This window comes from Anoplolepis gracilipes, chromosome 9 (assembly GCF_047496725.1).
Source record: "Anoplolepis gracilipes chromosome 9, ASM4749672v1, whole genome shotgun sequence".
In the NCBI taxonomy this organism is placed as follows: Eukaryota; Metazoa; Arthropoda; class Insecta; order Hymenoptera; family Formicidae; genus Anoplolepis; species Anoplolepis gracilipes.
In genome coordinates this window covers 11158765-11176778 of record NC_132978.1, presented here as the reverse complement: position 1 = coordinate 11176778, position 18014 = coordinate 11158765, and the positions used below count along the sequence as shown (strand labels likewise).

At 34.3% G+C, this 18014-nt stretch overlaps 1 non-coding gene across 1 annotated transcript; it reads right to left on the bottom strand.

Annotated features, from left to right (window-relative positions):
• Positions 1-1212: 1212 nt before the first annotated feature.
• On the bottom strand, positions 1213-1284 carry Trnaa-ugc (transfer RNA alanine (anticodon UGC)). The gene has a single exon. It is a non-coding gene; the product is annotated as a tRNA-Ala (tRNA).
• Positions 1285-18014: the final 16730 nt, after the last annotated feature.

Below are 18014 nucleotides of genomic sequence, written 5' to 3'. Positions count from 1 at the left end.
ATATTCGAGAAAAATAAATGCCGCTCTCTTTTTCCTGCTCGAAGCCTTCATTCATTTGCGTTCGTCTTACGGCATATTAATCCCGCTGTAGTATATCGCGATATTTTTAACGTTTTCTATTTGTGTAATGCTACATGTTTTTCTTTTCTCTCTTTTAGGTGGAAAACATAGAAACGCACTTCCAATTTACTCAAGGCGCGCGCTGCGCACACACGTAAAAAAACTCACAATCTGCTGTGGACGACTCTGACATTGTGGGGAAATTAAACAGCCGAAACCTTAACAAACACTCCGCAAACTTGACGATTTTCCGGCTTCGCGAAACGTAAAACAGCCGGACGGTAGGATAGATATGACGGACTTCAGTTGTAAGGTTTCTTAAAAAAAAAGTTCTTTCGATTGACCACCACCAGTGATGAGAATATTGGAGATTGAAGAGAAATATTTCGGATTCTCTATCTTTGTTTTTCCACGGTTATCATTACGCAATATAGTGCATACACAGAAAAAAAGTAAGGGACAAATGAAAATTTATATACTCATATGAATAGGTTTCATTGTTTCATATGTATGCAACAATTTATAATCTTCTTAGAAGAATTTAATAATCTTAAATTTCAACAATATTAATCTTATTTCACTACAATTGTTATCTTATTATACTACAATTGTTATTTAAAAAATAAAATAATTATTTTAACTCTAAGAAAATTATAATCTTCGATTTGAACATGTGTTATATTCTATCCAAAATTTTATCCTCTCCATTCAAGAAAATTATTCTTAAATAACAAGAATATATTTTTCTTGGTTGAACTATATAAAATGTCTTCATCCAAGTAAATTTTCTTTGTTTAACGCAAAATAATCTCATTTCAAGATTTACATGTTGAAACTAAAGATATTGTCAAAATAAGAATATTCTTTTTTTCTGTGTAGCTAAGGCTGTTATGTGCGAATCAATTTATGTATTTTAAATAAAAATAACAGATACTGTACGTTACTCTTATATTATGTAAAAATATAGGAAGGAAGAGAATACGGATATTATATACAAATATCTACATTATCTCTTATCTGTGCTCATTTCTCAGTCGAATGAAAAAAAATGATAAACAAAAAATCAAGGATGTAGCATAATAAGTAAAAATTACATTTACTACTTATTTATTATAGAAAAAAAAAGTAAAAAGGGATAAACAAACAAAAAATTGGAGATGCCGGGGATCGAACCCGGGACCTTTCACATGCAAAGCGAACGCTCTACCACTGAGCTACATCCCCGACTTGAGTATATCACATTGTTCAACAGAGATAAGCTTCATATCAATCAAATTTTTATTTTATAAATTTTTACATAATCTGTATTTAAAAAAAAGCTTTTTATTAAATATTTAATTAAATTACCAAATATCTAACCCCAGATAAATATATTTATTACGCTCTTGCACATATCTTTATTTTATTATATATTTTTCAACTGAAAAAAAATTTAATTAATTAATATCATAAATAAGTAATTTAAGAATATTTTGCAATATATAATTAATGATCAGATCGTGTGGCACTTGATGGCAAAGAAATTATCCGTACCACGTGGTCATTATCATGTATCCGTACAGTGGTGCGCATAATACGTGCTGGAGAATTACGAGGGTGGCTAAAAGTCGCCCTGCCCCCCGTCGCGTGACTTATACAGCGTCGTATTCTAATGAAGATCTATCGTTCACTGCAACACGCACTTTTATCCTCATCATGCGTCGTCGCTACTCGCACTGCTTCTCGCATTTTCTTCTTTTCTGTTTCATTCGGCGATTCCCGACTCACGATAATGTCTCGTCGCGCTTTTAAATCTACGTCCAGTTTAATTTGTATTCATAAACTTTACAAATCACCACGGCGCGAATTGAATAACGACGTGTCTGACGTGCCGATATAAATGGAGCGAGTGGAAGTAATGTACAAAGAGAAAGTATAACAGTCTTCTAGTCTAGTCGATTGAATCGATCGTGTAATCGTTTGTTTACTAAATGCAACAGAAGCAGAATGTGTTATAAAAATAAAGATTGTTCAGCAAAAGACTTTATTGGAAGAAGCTAATTGTTAATTGATTTTTAGTATAAAATATTTTTCAAAAAATGCAAAATGTAATAAGAATACATTAATTTAAAAAATATATCTATATAAATAATTTTAATACAATTATATAAAAATATAATTAATAAATATAATAAATAATTAATATAATGATATAAAAATTGTAACAATAAATAATATAAAATGACAATCCACAATCCAATTGACAAAATAGATCATAATTAATACTTTACACATGCAATATCCATCATATTTTTATCTCGTTTTAAAAAATTATTCAATATTATAACTAAAAAATTATAACTATGTGATTCTGATTAGTCCTCAGATTAGAATAAACCATATTACTGTATTTTCCCCTATTTTTCTATCATGGTGATAATTGAATTAATTTATTTTAGATCCTCTGTAAAAATTTCTTAAAATTTGCTTATTTGTTTTTTTTGGAAAATAGTGACATGTAATAAAATGCATGTAATGAAAACCGCATAAAATCTGATGATAGAAATATTATTGCAGTTTGAAAGTTCAATGATCTAACTGATGGAGAACCATTATGTATTTGAAAGTGCTATTGTTCGAATGCGTTGCAATGTACGATATATATCCTTTGATATATGAAACAGCATGGGGAGGGGGGGGGGGGATATGCTTAATAGAGTGAAGGCGACAAAATCATTTTAACACTCGTTGGCTATCGACCATTCATGCAGCATGTTATGATTCATTATCTGCTGATATATTCTTAATTACTTTGTGATCATATTGTGAAACTAGTTGGTAACTCTAAACTACGCCCCGAGCAAGCTTTATACATGTTGTAACTTACATTATGTTTCATTACACACTCGACAATCATTATATCATTAATTTGCATATAAAAATAGAATATACATTTTTTAAATAAATATCTGTTTTGCAAGCTATGAATAAAGATAATAATCTATCTATAAATAAATTCTTATATATCTTTTACAATTTACCTCCTTAAAAATTGTCATATATGTTACAAAAATATCTATACACAAGTATATCATACATTAAAGGCAGATCATTATAATATTCTTAAATTTAGTCGAAAAAAAGAACAGAAGTAATTGCAAATATATGCAAACCACAAGAACATTTATTGCTATTTTCATGCAAGTATCACGTTTCACACATCTCTTATTGAATATGTTACGATCCTATATGTCAAGGTTTAATTTTCTTTCCCTATTTGCAGCGTGCAAGTCAATATTTTACGATAACTTAGTAACTTGCAATTTGATACTAGCTTTTAAATATTTTTGTGCGTTTGAAAACTTGATAAACTGTAACTTGACACTGCAGTAACGTGATATTTTGGAAGCAGATGAATAAGAACGAGTATTCTTATCGTATATAAATCCGAGAATCTCTCCCTCTTCGTAAATCCAAAGGCAAACAGTAACATGAGAATGATAACGCGATGTTTTAAAACAATGTTCTGAGTGTGTAATCTTAAAAGTACAATGAAAATCCAGACTTTATATTTTCGTCGATAGTCAAACTAGTCTACAAAAAAAAAATTCATAAACATGAAATAATTGACATTTCTAGCATTTATCATAATAAATGAATAACGCGAGTTTTTATCAATTTTATATCTACGCAAAATTCTTTAAATAAATAAGTCAGCCCCTATTATTATAACTGACAATGAGAGTTACTTGTCAACATGTCAAAAATTCAAAATTAAAGCAAAATTAAGGATCAAATGCAAATTCAAAATTAAGCATCCAGCGCGTAAGCTAAATATTCTTCCTTTGAATTTCAAAACACTGTGGATCACTCTTCCGAGATCCTTACGTCGCCAATATTTCACTATGCCTCTTAAAGGTTAAACCCTTTGTGCACGCGGGACTTCTAAGAAGGCATATTTTACAACGGCGCATTAAGCCCGTCACGTGGGTATAAAGTAATAACGTCTTCGAACTCCATTCTCTCTCTTTCTCTCCAGAACGAACTGCTAATCCTTAATTTTCCAGGAGACTGCCCCTGAAATGGACCGTCGGCTTCCTAGAGGCTCTCGCATCCTTTGAGACTAACAATTAGCGATGTTAATCCTCGAAGCCTAAAAGAGAGAGAGAGAGAGAGAGAGAGAGAAAGAGAGAGACGCCTGCAGGCATACGTCCTATTATACTTTAACACTCGGAAAGAATATCCCCCGGTACCCGTAAACATTCTTTTAATACCTCCAGCAGCAGCAGCGGAATCCAGTATACTCGTCGAGTAACAAGCGGCGCGAACGAGGCCGTCCTGTGCAATTAACCGGCGTAATTACCAGAAAACGGCCGTGAGCCTTGAAGAACGGCATGCCCCCTCTAAAGACACAGCCTGCATATTTTATTCTTAAAATCCTTAAGTCGCAGAGAGATGAATGAAAGAAATAATCCCGCGATAACGTTCCACCCGCCTCCCTGATAGCCTAGCTCGGAGAAGAGATTGCTGTTTACACGAAAGTAACCCGCAATGGCCTACCGGGAAAGACCCTTTGTGTGACTCTTCCAGAAAAGTTCTCTGTAAATACAGTCCGGCGCATTCTGAGTCTCTCCGACCGAGCGCTTCTTTACATTCGGGAGATAAAACGCGGATGACTTTCGGTCAAGTCGGATAACGCAGACCCTGGAGCATTCTTCGAATTTCGTACGTTTATACTTGATCAAAGCAAGAACGATCAAATTTTGTTAGCAAATACAAATTCTCGTATAAGGAAATATTTATCTTGATTGTGCCCACGACTCAGTTATTGCTATGACTGATAATCTATTATTATTCGATAAGTAAGAGATAAACCTAATTTTTATAAATAAGAATATTATTTTCGCAAATTCTCTTCTTACTTGCTAATAATATATATTTAATATTCTTTTGCATTCTTTTTAAATCCTCCTTAGTTTGACTTCTTTTTATATTTAAAATATTTTCTGAATGTAAAAATGCGGAATTTTGAAAATTACTAGTATGAAAAAATAATTGCTAATCTAACATGAGGATATTTTTAATAACATAAGTAGATTTAGAAAGAAAATAGTATCTTTGCATTTTTCTTGTCCTTTTGTAATTTATATAAAGTATGAAATTTTCTGGATGTGTTAAACTTTCATTACATCGTATTTAAAATACGTATAAATTACGTTATAACGTGTAAAAATGCAGAATTCTTGGTACAGTTCTACTCTCAACGTTTTTCTCGTCTTGCAATATTCAAAGTAGCTTGTATCTCGCGTTTGATCGTCACGCCTGTCGAAAGGCGCGAATGCATCGCTGATCGTCACAAAGATGCGAGAGCAAGGTTCTATGTGAAACGTGTACGTAGCAAAGGCGGCGAGTAAAATTCAGTAACGACCGCGGACGAGAGCACGGACCAAGGGATAAGGATCGTCGTCTGGACGACGCGCATAAAGTCGTGACACATCCAATTTCGCGATTCGTCGTGCCGTATGCAAAACGCCGTTCTCACTTTTTACGATTCGAGACGCGTCGAGAGTCGATATAAACCGCGAGAAACCCGCGCGCACCCTACGTTCAAAGATAAAAAAGACCGCCCCCTTCGCGTTCTCGCCGGCTATTTCGTCGCAATTACATATCGGTTATCAGTTCCTTATCGACGACGCTAAGTCAACTTGACGTTAATCCGTTTGTCAATACGCCGCCGGGTAATCTGGCGAAGCTGAATGCTTCGAGCGTGAATAATCATTCGTTGACACTGTCGCACGCATACGAATATGTGCGAACCGCACAGAAACATTATCGATCAATCTGAGCATATAATATTTTAGTTTTTATCAATTTAGAACTAGCATGTACTTTTTAAATATTTTTAATCCTATACCTTGAATTCGATAATTATATGATTAATAGAGAAATAGTTTTAAAAAATGGCCAATATTTAATTAACGCGGTGCGTATTTTTCAAACTTTTTGAATACTTTTTAGAAATTTCACTTTTAAAATTCTTCAATTGTGTGCGTAGTTTTAACTTTTATTAGCTAATCTTAATTACAATTTAATAAAAAATGAAAAAGAAAATAATCATATCCACCAATTTCTCAAAACTATAATTGAGCAATTTCGAGGCCAAAATCATATTTAATATAAAAAAAACTATAGAACAAAATCATTTTTTTTTATCTTGATAAAAAGCTATTATTTGTTGAATTGTCTTATTATTTGGCCATTTGTATAAAGAAACACTCAAAAAAATATTTCGCTAATGTAGATAGATTTCTAAATTCTCAATTAAATTTTATCGCTACTTTTTGTATCTATTAAAATATTGTTCGTCACGTATAGAATTATAACAGCAATATTCTAGCAATACCTCTAGAAAATTTAGATCCTATTGTCAAATATTAATCATAAATATTTGTTGAGTGAAAAACTCCATAATATTCATTAATTTATATAATAATAATTATCTACTTTTATATGTGATAAAAATGTTGCATTATGTATACATATAATTTTAAGAACGTAGATTATATTATATGATAAACATACATTAGCTTCTGTAAAAGCAACAAGCTTCTTGCATTAGAGACTCCTAAATTCAGAGCACTGGCTATCGCACAAACTTAGGTAATTTGCGATGCTTATATTATTATATGTATATACAAAGTATCATAATTTTCTAAACAAATTAAATGATGAGTTGAATTTCAGAGGTGAACTATAAAAATATACGCAACATTTATATAACATAATAAGTACATTATGGCGAACACATATTGGCTGCTATAGACTCGTGTAAGAACAACAAGCTTCTTGCATTAGAGAATTCTAGATTCGGCGAATAGGCCATTGCACGAAAGTAGATAATTCGCTACGCTTGTCAGCAGCGATGCTACGTGGGAGGATAACTACATTAAATGCACACGAGAGCACTCTCACGTACCCTTTCGCCCCTCGCGACTTTTACTCTTGCATTCGCTCTCTCTCTCTCTCTCTCTCTCTCTCTCACCCTCTTCCTGCCGATCTGTTCTTTTTTCAACCCTAAATTTCATTCCCAGAATCCGTTTCCGCCGCGTGCCTGCTTGTAAAATCAGTACATCCGGGTGTCAAAGCGATGTCACGCGAACGGGTGGCCGGGCATGCATCAGTTTTAAATTTGATCAATGGGTGATGCCAAGCGTAAAACACTTTTAGGGTTGAAACTTTAAAGGTCGTCTCTAGCGCGCGAGAGAGAGAAAGAGAGCGTAAATCGCAGTTACAACCGTGAAACTGGTAGGGAGGCGGTGACAACGACGCATATTGTGGGAACGTATCCGAAAATAAAAGAAAACATGTTTCGTAGTCATACAAATTTCAAAAATGTATAACCAATATAATGTAACCACACAGAGTAAATCGATATAATAAATAGAACACACTTTAAAAAAAAAAAAAAATTTAACTCTTATTGATAAAGTTATTAAAATATGTCACACACATTAGAAAGAGTAACAATGACATTAACAATGCATCAGCTGTTTTACGAAAAATAGATTTATAGATATTTACTACTGACTCGTTAATTATTTCATTACCTCCAGGAAAATTTCTACGTCTTTGGTATGCGAACTGCTCATCCGATCTGCACATCGATCACATGGTTTCGAACGCGTTCGAAAATTTGCGCTTCAAACATGCGGCTTTCCGAGAACGTGCCCCAAAATTTGCACATCGATCACGCATTTCCTATACGTATCTCGAAATTTGCGCGTTTCTCCGATGAGCGTGCATTCGAAAGAGATGCGCTTGACAGGGTGATTTCCTAATACAAACAAAAACCGTGGCCTGCAGCGAATGCATTATGGGTTACAATGGTGAGCGAGTGAGAAAGAGAAAGTGTGTGTATGTATGTGTGTGTGTGTGTGTGTGTGTGTGTGTGTGTGTGTGTGTGTTTGTGTGTGTATGTGTGTAATGTTGCCTGGCAACTGATCCACGTTCGCGTAATTCATTTTAGGGAGCCACGCGAGCATTCATGTTGGTACTACGTACACCGACCCTCTGTTGCATCGTCCGACCCTCCGAGGGTGCACTTTCGCCTTTCCCTTCCTCTCGCCTCGTATCCCATCCTGTCGTCTTCCTCCTCGACGATGCACGCCCGGACGATGGATGCAGCGGAGAATGACCGAACGAAATCGCGATGATCTGATTTTAAATCAATCAACGACGGTTTCGCGCTCAATTTACAATCAGCTCTGGATTCGAATCACTCGTTACACGCCGGCCAACTGTGTGCGCGAGCGCTTCAATGAAAATATTTTAATCGATGTGATGAGATTGCCGGAGTCGCCCGATCCGTTGAAAATTTGACTAAAACGCCCCGCAATTGTCGAAATCGCATTTCACTTCTCGTGTAAGCATGATTGCATGCATTCCCTATCGTTACAAAGCGTGTATCTCTATCGACTATCGAAATTTTAACTGCATTCTAACACCTAAAATTATATCATCATCAATTTTAACCATGACAAACAAATCTCTCTTTTCGCGAATTTTTAAAGATTCTAAAATATAAAATACGAAATATTTAGCTTCAATATTAGCTTCTCCTTTTAACATATGTATGACAAAATAATATCTAACTATTACATATTGTATCATGACAAGATATATGTGTTAAATGGAAAGATATTATTTAAAAGCGAGATAGAAAAAGATCATATCTCTGTGAACGTTACGACTAGTACTTAAAGAGAAAATTATGATAATAATCAGTGCATATAGTTTGGAAATTTAAGCACGTTCGATTATTTATTTTCATCGGCACGATACCCGTGTAACGATCGCTATTAATTCGTAACAGTAGCTCGTGAATTACGTCACCTGCGCGCAATAAAGTAAATCTCGCATTTCACGGCTTTGTCCCGCGCGGCCTTCCCTTTACGCGCGCAGGGCTTCTCAATTACACATCGCATTAGTCGACAATAAAAGCGACGATCGATGATACAGTAAAGATACGGCTGTATATATGAATTTCTAATAAGCGAAGCGCGCTTTGTTATCGACAAATTGCTCCACAGTTACCTCATATAATATACACAAATAGTTGTAAACGAAAATGTATTCACATGCATCAAGCAGCGAACAATGCATTTTGTTATAATAATGTTGACCCTCGTAGCGCGATTTACATAAATCGATCGTATTGAAAAGAGTTAGATAACACACTCGTAATATTAGTCAAATAGCAAGCTCGTATTTTCACCCATCGAGAGATTGATAAAATTTAAATTCTCTGACTCAAAGCACACGAGATACATTTAACACAATTATTCATCCATTATTTTGATAAGCAAATTTTTATTATCTGCGATTAAATACTTTTTGAATATTCGATGAAAAGCTCATCTAAAATAATTTATTTTAAAAGAGAGAAAGAATAACAAAACTATTTTTATTTCTTTTTTTTTTTTTTTTTTAGCATTGTTAAATAATCACTGCATTGCAAATTCCTCAATTTCGCAGATTCACCTTATCATATATATCTCGATGAATCATAAACGGTTGCATAATGCATACTTAATAACCAGGCTCGCGACCCTGCCGCGGCCTCCGATTAAGAGATAAAGAATGTTGGCGCTAATTCGGCATGACGAGCGGAGCAGATAGCCACGGCGAATCTCTCGGCAGGCGAGCTCGCCATGCATGCACGCGCATATCTCCTACCTACATATTTATCTACCTAGCGGCATCTGTTGTCGCGTGTATACGCGCGTACACGCATTCACACGGGGTCGCGGAATCGCGTGCGGTTCGCGCTTTAATTCAGGAAAGTGCCTCGTTCGTTCCGGCGCGCGAAGATGCCGGGGACGTCATCAGGTGCGGATCGTTATTCCTCGGGGCCTGAAGCTAACAAAAAAAACCTCGTTGGTTTTTATTTACCTAACAACCAAGTGAATCCTGACGTGGAAATTAAATTCAGATTATCAATGACAGAAAAACACTGATATACATATATATGTATAAAAAATAATAAAGTTTGCAGAGATAAAACTCATTTAGATAGACTTCAAATAAAATAAAATGCAATTTGTTTACATCTTTTTTCTTTCGAATCCTTATTCCATATTTCTATGCTCCTTTGCATTCTTGATATTTTTTAAACTGAAACGTTAATCAGATATTTTCCAACAATCGTATTTTGTTATTATTAAAAACGGAAAGGCAATAAAAAAATTGACAGACCGGTTTAAAAATTGATTAAATTTTGTCTTTTTTGCAAAAAAAACTTGTCCGCTCCTGAGTGCAGTGCACCCAGCGTGGACGCGATCCTTCACGCAACCGTTGCGTAACGCGCATGGCCAGCAGGTGAGAACTCGCGGGCAGGGATCATCGGCACGTGGACGATCGCAAGGTTAATGAGGCAGCGTGCGCGCGGTTCCGTCTTGACAGCGGAAGTGACGAGCGTCGAAAGAATACTAATAAGAAGTCGTTCGCGTTCCGTTTGCCTTCTGTCGGCCAAACTGACATTTTATCGCGGTACGGTACGATAATTGCGCATTACACGCACTCGTGACCTTCACTCTGGGTCACCGGGTGTTCTGCGACACACACCGGGGGTAAGCTTTTGAATTGCGAGCTATGTTAGCTACAATGCTTGCTCATTAGATCATAGCTCGTAACGATAGTCGCGGTTGCCGAGAATATATGTACACTTTATTAAAGTAATTGCACATACCTTCTGCGTGCGCCAGATGCGTCATTAAAGTTTTACAAATTGGTTGTTATCTAGAATAGCGTGAAATGCGATAAATATAATGTAAAGTCTCTGTAAATTGCAATCATGCCTGTTATACGTGTATAACTATATATTTTCATATGTATGTACACGTATACGTATGAAAATACATATATGCTTCTTACTTACAGGGTGTCTATTTATCTTGTAAAAAAATTCTCTGATTTTCCAGGTATTTTTGTTCAAAATTCCAAGTAAAAAGAATATCTTCAAAACTTTTTAATACAACCTTCTCTAAAATATATTTTTTTATTACACGCATTTTCTAACGTTTTTCATTTATACGAAGAAAAACACAGAGCCTCTTAAGTTTCAATGTTAGATTTATATAAACGTACCTACTAAAAAAACTGAATAGTTTTCATAAGAAAATTTTTCATTTAATATAATCATATAAAAAATTACAAGATGAAAAGCAAAATTATCAAAAAAAGAAATTTCGAAAAAATTCCCTGAATCCCAATAAAATTCCATGAGATTTTTCTGATTTTCCAGATACGAAAGAAATCCCTGAATATTCCTAGTTTTCCATGTTTTTCGAGAGACGCTCTGCATTAGTCCAATGTAAGTTATTGCTAAACATATTATAAAATTATAAATGTTCTCTTAATAAAATAACAAAAGATTTTTGCAAATTCCTATCTCGAACACTATATTAAATCTAAATCGGCAACACGCTATCATGATCTAAGAGAAGACTTTCTTGTTTCGGTATTTTCGTAAATGGCTCGGATATCAACGTAATGTAACAATCGGCATGTAACGGGAGCTGCCTCTGAAATGTTGGATTCATCTCCTGGGAACTTGAATTGCTTCCCGAACAATACGCATCATGCGCGATTCCCAAAGCGGTGTCGAGTCCTTGCGATACGAGATGAGCAACCTTACGTGGATCGATACCTCATCAACTATGAATCCGGGGCTCAATCGCCTGTCGCCGGATGCATTTCGGCAGTAATAGTTTCTCGCAAGCTTTTGCGACCGCTAACGCAATTTCGCATCCTATCTCTGATATCGATCGAAGATTAGCATCTGGCTGTCCGCAAAGGGAGATTAGCCAGATCGATCACACGTGCTGAACCAATTCCTCTGGCCGGTTGCTCATCAATACCAGTAATGGTGCCATCCCCCCACGATCTTGCTCCTCTTCCTTCCTCTCGCCTATATGTCCGTATTGTATATATGTATACGCCCCTCTGTACTTCTCTAATAGGCATATAATCGTTATGCATATACAGTGTACGGACACGTACGCACAGAAGCTCTATACGTGCGTCTCTACATACGCATAATTGCACATACTATATACATGTATATTTACTTATATACTTATACATACATACAATATATATATATATATATATATATATATATATATAACTCTATAGCTATGAATATATAGTTATATTGTATATAGCTATACCGTACATGTGCATTGTGCCATCTCTATAATGTCCGGCATATACCATGTCCATACGTATGTATTTCACGTATACATACATCTATATATATATATATATATATATATATATATGCATGCGTATGTGTATGTATATCTAGTTGCATAGCGCGACATACGGTACGATTGCAAATGCAAACATGGTTGTGCCAGCCGATGCACGTCATCTTGTGAGCCAATGCAAATATCTATGAAGTTCGTTTTAAGCTTTGAAACAAACTCTACTCTGTCGTAATGTACTTTATCGATCTCCTCTTAGCTCCTCTAAACTAGTTTATTTTGCTAGATTTAATATATATCAATATACGCGCAGAATTCGGATGCAACAGTCATGTATGTATGTACATTGCGTTTAATCAGATGTAAGCTTAATTGAGCTTTGAGATATATATATAGATCTTATATTATGTACATATATCACATTAAAACCTGATCCTCTAATTAGCTTTTGATTATATCACAATTACAATAATGTGTTAAATGCAGGATTACATCAGAGACAATGATCCGTATTCTGAGCTGACATTTCGCTAAATGAATACAAACACATTTATTGTTAGATGCACATTTAGCAATAAATGTGAATTCAAAATACAGGCCCAAATGTTTACTTTCTCAGTTCGTCAAGAAAATCATTTTTATACACATATTAATTTATTTTACTGTGATTAGACTTGCATCTTAAATTAGATTAAATTTCAAGACAAATCGAGCGAAAAAAGAGATGCCACCAGCAATGCTTTTGAAAACATACAAGTCTCGACCTGTGGAGCGACAGACTGTTACATCTGTCGCTCGTATAATGCACGATATCGTGACTGTTACATCTGTCGCGCGCGCATAATACATGAGAGGCGCGTGTGCATGCGCGATATTGCGGCGGAAATAAACGCCGCGGAAAATGGAAAAGCCGCGGCAGCGTGTGTTGCGTAATGCGGACGCGCGCGCGCGCGCGCGCGTGTGCGAAAACTGGAGGGGTCTCGCGACTAGGAGGATATCTCGCAACTGTTGCATTATATTCACGCAGCGCTATCTCGCGCGTCTGCCAGACGTGTGCGCTTTATTATATTTTAGATATTTTGAGGAGAGCGTTCTCTCGCGTTCCCTCCACGTTAAAGCGTGCGCAAAAGTGCAAGCAGACACACGAAACGGCGTCGACCGACATTACGGGATCTACGCGCCAGACTGTCTACCGCGGCGGAATCGCACCGGCTCGATAAGACGCCAGAGACGTCAGAGACGTCAGGACTCGTGAGAATAAATCTGTGGGCGTATCGCACTTTACGTTCGTGAAACGCAACGTTCGGATCTATGCGCTGTTTACGAAATATTTTACGAGATATCATGTGTAATTGAAATATCCAAATTTACAATAGCGATAAGATGTTCTGTTTAAAGTTATCGGGTATTATAAATAAAAGAAATACAAACGAGAAAAAACACGAGCTAGAAAAATATATAACATAATTCATAATACGTGAATATTATTATAAAAAGTTAATTAGTCATTTCATTTAATTATCTAAATATGTAGATTTATTATACCCCAATTTTGCAATCCCATCCGTTCAAATTATTTAATTATTTCTATCCAGATATATAGTAATTTAATTAAAATTATTAAAGAGAATAATTATTGAAAAATTTCATACAAATTTGGAAGAACACATTGATAATTTGGAATAAAATGAGAAACTCTACAGAAGCGCAGATGCTTCGGAGACTCTCTCCGGATGACACGAATAAGATCTCACGGTACAATATCACATGTTTCCACTTTTGCGAGTTTCTCAAGCGAGACGATATAGCCGTGTATAATAAAGAAGAGTATATAATAGAGAGAGAATATATCCGATCTGATTGGCCTGCACTTTGCATTCAAGAGCGGAAAGAAGTTAAGAACGGTCGAGAAAGGGGGTCCGCGATGTCGCGCCATGCAAATCATTCCCGTGGACCATCGCATATAAATATTCGACAATTTGCATTTCCCTGCCGCGACAGAACGCCGTACGGGCCATTTCCAAGATGGATGCCGCCACTTTGCGAGATATACGTCGAAAGTTTTACTGCCCACTAAATTTCAACTAGCCTCTGGAGCAACCGGGCTATACGTAGGCATTCTTATGTACGCGCGACGCAAAAATAAGAAGAATACGAGCACTTGTTGCTCCGGTTACAAAAAGTCTCGTTTACTTGCTCTCTCTCTCTCTCTCTCTCTCTCTCTCTCTCCCTCACACACACACGCACGCACACACACATCCGTCGTGCACCCTAATGTATTAATTCATATTCTCTCTTCATAAAGAAAAAAACTTGTACTGCTATAGACTACTGTATTGTTATTCTTCATAACTCTGCTCTGTGTAAATTCTCAACATATTATACTTTGCTCAAAAGAAAATAATAATTTACAATTTCGCATTCAAACATTCAAGCTTACTCGAGACCAGGATATTTATTTTTACAAGTAAACGTATAAGTTCAAAACCTTAATAAAAGAATTCTCATTTTACTATAAAGGCATGTTAAATACGCCTTTATCACAGCGATAATTATTGCGGTATTTATATATCTAATGCTATAAAACAGGCAATAAATCTCTATCAATATCTGTTTCGCTATTAAAAATGCGTTAAAACATTTCGTACAATATCCAACAATTTTGCCCTTTACGTTATCACTGCAGGGTTCAAATAAATTTGGAATAGTAGGGATTTTCTTTTAGAAATAAATTACTCAATAAAGAATTATTTTATATTTATAAATCTAATTATAATTTATTTTATTTTTGTCCTTTGATAAGTTTTATGATTATATTAATAATATGAATATTATTTTCTTATATTATTAATTTTTAATATTTAAATTATTCTATTTCATTAGTAATTATTTTCACATCATTTGGTAGTTATATTGTAATTTTTAATTTATATTGTAATTTTTAATTTAAGGGATCTATTAATCGACGGTGACAATAAGTAACAGACTTGCTTGTACTCTATATCACAAATAAAACAATTTGAAAGCTTTATCAGCGCTGAGGAAGAAATAGAATAAAAAAATTAAATTTATCTTAAATTTTAGCTACAATTTCAAAAATACAAGAATTTATATAGAAAACTTATTTCAAATAAATGTCGACATTACAATCAATGCTATCTAAAATCAAAACGCATAATATTAATTAGATTTAGATACATTGTATTTCAAATAATTTAACAAACAATGAAGTATAAATTTAAAAAATCAAAAACTTTATATGTAAATAACAAAAGAAAATTTATTTACAATTGAATTTGTTTCTTAATAATTAATAATTTTTTTATTTCTATTCTTTTATATCAGAATTCTATTCTATAATTCTTTTATATCAGAATTTGGCTAACAATAAGTTAAGTTCAATTTTTATTTTAATAAAAATTTATTCAGCTTGTGTATTTATATGTCTGCTCAACTATGTTGTCCCGATAGCTTTATATCATCCTAAATTTACCTTATTATAAATTGTAAATAATAATATCCTAGCAGATATCACACTATACATAAACAGTAAATATCGAGAAAACGAAAACATTGCGGTTAATAAGTCGATATACTTTTAAGCAATATTTTTATTTATGTTTGTTCGGAAAGTTCTTCTCAAGTGACAACTTTCAGTTACTAACATAATTTGTAGCTTTAAAACCTCATGTGTTATGAAAAGTAATAGTGAAACAAAGTTTTGTGAAAAATAATTTTAAATATAGAAAATTTAAAAAGTCATGGCATCCAAGTGTAGAACGAGAAAGAAACCAACTCAGCTTTTACTTCGAGAGAGCATTGAAATTCACCAGAAAGTGAATGCAGGTATCGATCCAATTAAAATTGCTGCTAATGATAAAATTCATAAAATTACTGTTAGCAGAATAAAGTATAATAAGAAATATAAATCGATGAAACAAGAAATAAGCCTGCAAACAAAAAGAAAAAATCCTTTCAAGTATAAAAGTTTGAACGATCAATTGAAGAAATGGTATCTAGAACAGAAAACATTAGGAAACACAATTACCAAGAAGCTACTTTATAAGAAAGCAAAAAAACTCATAAACAATATTGGAGGACCATTATTAAGTAACCAATCGGACTGGCTGCAGAGATTTGAAAAACGTTACAATATACAATATACAACGTTACAACTATCGACGAGTATTTCTGTTCGGTATGAAGAAGTGGATAAACAATTGCTCAATTGGTTGCTAGAGCTGATAATATCAAAAGATAAAATTTCGCCCGAGATGCTTAGAAATAAAACCAACGAACTTATGGACGAGTATGGTGGACCATCAACAGATAATGCAATAAAATGCTGGCTGAATAAATTTAGGAAATGTCATGAGATTCTAATAAAACCTAATATTTTGCAAAATTCTGATCAAAGAGGTGATGAGACCAATCTATCTGATTTGGATGAACAACTATTTAAATGGTTAGTAAAACGGAAAAATACAGGAGACAAAATTACACACGAAATACTTATGGGTAAAACATTAAACCTTATACACAAGTTTAGTAAATCATTAACAGAGAAAGAAAAAGAAAGCTGGATATGGAGAATTAGGAATCGTTATATTGCGTCAAATTTTCAAACCGCGTCTAAAATTTTGCAAAGAGATGATGATAGCGATCAATCTGATGCTGAAACGTCAATTAAAAATGTAATAGAAGAAGACATCGTTCTTAAGGAAATACCTAAAGTACTAAGTCCTAGTGGAAAATCTAGAAGAGAAGAATATCAAAATCAACAGCAAAATATTATAAGTGTTGAAATTACTGAAGGCACAGGAAACATTAAAAATATTGAAGAAAACAAAGCAGAAAAAAATAATCCAATTGAAGACTCGAACAGATCAAATATAGCAATTAAAAGTACACTGCGCAGCGACACCGACTTTAATGAAATTCTTGAGATGCTCAACTATGATGAAGAAGAAGAAGAATATCAACAACAACAGGAAAATAATAGAAGCAGGAAGAATATTGTAGAAAGAGAAATATTCTTTGAAGATTTTTAAATATGATGTATGATGTAACGGAATTGATTAATAGAAATGGTTGTGTAGAATTAATAAACGTTATAATAGGAGAAGATTTCAAAATACGAATGAGATTTTGCAAAATGTCCAAAGAGATGATGAGACCAATCTATCTGATGCTAAAACATCAAAGTCGGAACATTCGGAAACATTTTTAACCATGATGCGCGATGCAATAGAAAAACATGTTACTCCAGAGAATTTAACAGAATATCTCAACTCTTACGGAATAATTGAAAGGGAAAAACATCAAGAATAATTAGGAAGCACTAAACGCGCAGAAAACATCGAAAGTGTTGAAGCATAGTATTAAGCTTATCAAATTTAGACACTAAAACTGAAAATATTTAAAATTATATTTGTGTAGAAAAAGACTCGAGGCAAGTGGAGTTTGAATTATTATTATATGTATATATATATAACTTTAGGACAAATAGCCACGATTTTATTAGTTTTCAGTGTTATACAGAAAGACATAACGACTCGATTAAACGGGACAGAATCGGTGATTACCGCTATAATTTGCCGAACAAATCGCGTCCCTCTCCGCGTAATCCTATCCGGGTCTGATCGCTCATATCGATCATTCTGATTTACCGATCTCGCAATATTTCCGCCGCTGTCTGTCACATTATAG